The sequence below is a fragment of the Pristiophorus japonicus genome, chromosome 1 (assembly GCF_044704955.1).
Source record: "Pristiophorus japonicus isolate sPriJap1 chromosome 1, sPriJap1.hap1, whole genome shotgun sequence".
NCBI classification, from domain to species: domain Eukaryota; kingdom Metazoa; phylum Chordata; class Chondrichthyes; family Pristiophoridae; genus Pristiophorus; species Pristiophorus japonicus.
Window position 1 is genome coordinate 23,305,547 of NC_091977.1, and position 3,061 is coordinate 23,308,607.

The window sequence follows — 3,061 nt, forward strand, 5'->3', positions numbered from 1 at the left end:
GGACTCCCAGGTGTCGGTGGGGATGCTGCACTTTATCAAGGAGGCTTTGAGGGTGTCCTTGAAACTTTTCCTCTGTCCACCTGGAGCTCGCCTGCCGTGTAGGAGTTCCGAGTAGAGCGCTTGATTTGGGAGTCTTGTGTCAGGCATGCGAACAATGTCGCCCGCCCAATGGAACTGGTCGAGTGTGGTCAGTGCTTCGATGCTCACACTCAACAAGGTGCTAGTAAGCACTTTTTAATAGACTTTTCATTTCAAAAAAATATTTAATTTACTAAGAAACTTAGTGCACATCAATTAAATGAGAAAATGGTTCAATATAGTTTTTTAAAATTCATTTTCAGTGATTTTTAAATCACGTTACTCACAGGTGGAAGACGGGACATATTAAAAATGCTTATTTTTTGTGATAACCCCATTTTCAGCTGTATTAATAAAACGGCACCAGATTACTGCTCTTAATTTTTTTTTTTAAATCCAATTTCGTTCCAGATCAACTCTAACGCCAAAGATCACTTTGCGCCAATGTGTTTGATCTTAGGCCAAAAGGCCGAGAGGCGAAGTTGCACCGTTCCTGGAAATATTGCAATACCAGGTCGGTGCATGGAGTGGACGGGGCATGCCCCTGATCCAGCTCCCTGTCCAAAAATCAATTCAATATCATGTCCCCATAGGGGATATTAAACTGATAAGAACAGATACTACACTTGATCTTAGCCAAAAGGCGATTACTGCTCTTAAATACATCGAGAAATACTTTTTAATGCGTAGGCCTGCGTAGAGGCCCATGTATTCCAGGGTCGCAGGCGGTTCGCAAACGCCCCTGGGATCATGTGGGCGGGCCCAACCAATCAAAGAAGAGGGATCCCTCGTCATGCTTATACCTACGTACGGAACTCTCATAAGAATGATTGGTGATCGCTTAAAAAGTACATTTAGCATAACACATAAAATGAAAAAAACATTACATATTTAAAATTCATAAAAATACAATATAATTAAACAATTAAAACAAAATTTTATTTTCTGAAAAATAAATTTGAATGTTTTAAAGGGACTAAAAAATAACCTTACCTTATTGTACATTGTTTTTAATGTTTAAATAAATGGAAAAAAAATATTTTTATGTTATTAAAATCTCTTATATTGGTAAAAGTAGTCCTCACCAAGCGTAAGAATTTCACAGGCATTCGTTGGACAGGAGTTGGGCAAATAGCCCAACTCTCCGCCCGCGGAGACCCTTTTCCCAGGGAGGCGGAGGATCGCGCAGCACATGTCTAAACTCAGAACTTGCATGGCCCCTATGGAGTTACAATTAAGCAACAATATGCGCCCCGTAGGGGCCCCAAATTACAGCCCTATATTATTCTATAACACCTTGTCACATCAAAACATTTCAAAATGCTTCACAGAATTCTTTTCTCAAAAGCAGTGTCTGTTTTGTAGAAAAATGTGGCAGCCATTTTGGGAACATCAAGATCCCACAAAAGAGGTACATCACCCAGTTAATGTAATTTTGACGATGTCATTGCAAAAAAAATTAATTCTCAGGATACGGTGAAAGGATGCAAAATTCACAAGAACCCCCCCCTCCCACAGTGTTTGGGCTCGTTTGAAAGGAAATTTAATTTGGGACTGTCTACCGGAAAGTTTGGAACCCTAAAGTGCTTATGGAAGAAACTACGAACTTTAATCGAATTGTGGACTTTTAAAAGACAAACTTAAGGCTGTAAGCGGGCCTAAAAGAACTAACAGGAGACAACTTGATTATTGAGGATGTCTGGGTGTTAAGACTAACATAACTTGTCTGGAGAAATGGGTATTCGAGAATCCTTCTCCACAAGAGACATTAACATTGCAACGAATTACCCAGAGATAGCTAACCATCAACCCGAATCTGGAAAACTATTTCAGCATATACATCACAAAGGGCCAACTACAGTCTGTATGCGAAAAACCAAGCACAAAAGGACATTGCAATTACCAAGCTAATATTTCCATCAGGAAATAGATTTAGGAATGCAACCCACCCAAGACATATTAACTTTTAACGAGCCCGGCTAAATGTTATAAAGAGAAGTCCAGACCGCCAAATTTAAACAAAGAATCCTGAGCTGATTTGGCGCGAAGATTAGAACAACTCAAACCATAAAACTGGCCCCTGTTTTTAACAGAGACTTGGTGGTGGGGTTGCTACAGGGTTGCTAGGTATCTACAAGGCTGCTACTGCCTCAGATGACATACTTTGCCATACAACCGAGACCACGCTTGTGTCATCAAGAAGGGAGAGAAACCAATGCAACAGTTGTAAACTAACTTCTCCAGCCTCGAAGCCCTGAAGTCCTGAAGGAAGGAAGAACATCACCATCGAGGCAGCAACTGACCACAGCCAACGTGGTCCCAAGAAAAAACCACCGCGATCGACCAAACTCGAAACAAAACTCCAACGGGAAAAAAACGAAGAATCGAAAAGTTTCCATTCTACAATCTAAGACCTGACTACCAACAGGTGTAAACATTACCTAAAGAGACTTTGAACCTATTTCTAATGAAGAAAACCGGGTACTTACCCCATAGATCCAAAACGCGCCTTACCGCATCAGCGGACTCAACTCAATTGAAGATTGCGCAGTAAGAAGCCTTCTCCGACGTTCGGGGTATGGCAAGCAGAACCTACAGAATTCAACGAACTCCGAAATCGCGAACTACCGCTAACTGACCAGAAAGGATTGGTAAGCATAGTCCCTGCCTGCCCTGGAGTCTAACCTAGCTAGGATTAGGTATTGGGAGGTGGGAGGTGTGATTTTACTGTAACCCCCTTTGAATGTATAATGTATTGTTCTTTATTCGAGTGATTATAAGTTTGACATTGTATTTTCTTGACTGTAATAAAATCAAAGTTCTTTTGCACCAAACCATTTGTCCTTTGCACTTTATCACATCCCCCAAATAAATCCAGAGTCTAGAACCCAAGGGAGTGGGAGCGATTCGAACCGCTCAATTTGGTCAGAGGTGAACCTGACCCCAGGACCACTCCCCTTACAAAGGACATTGCTAGCAAAGC

The 3,061-nt window shown here is 41.4% G+C and overlaps 1 pseudogene; it reads right to left on the bottom strand.

The window, feature by feature from the left end:
- Positions 1-555: 555 nt before the first annotated feature.
- On the bottom strand, positions 556-735 carry LOC139278763 (U2 spliceosomal RNA; annotated as a pseudogene).
- Positions 736-3,061: the final 2,326 nt, after the last annotated feature.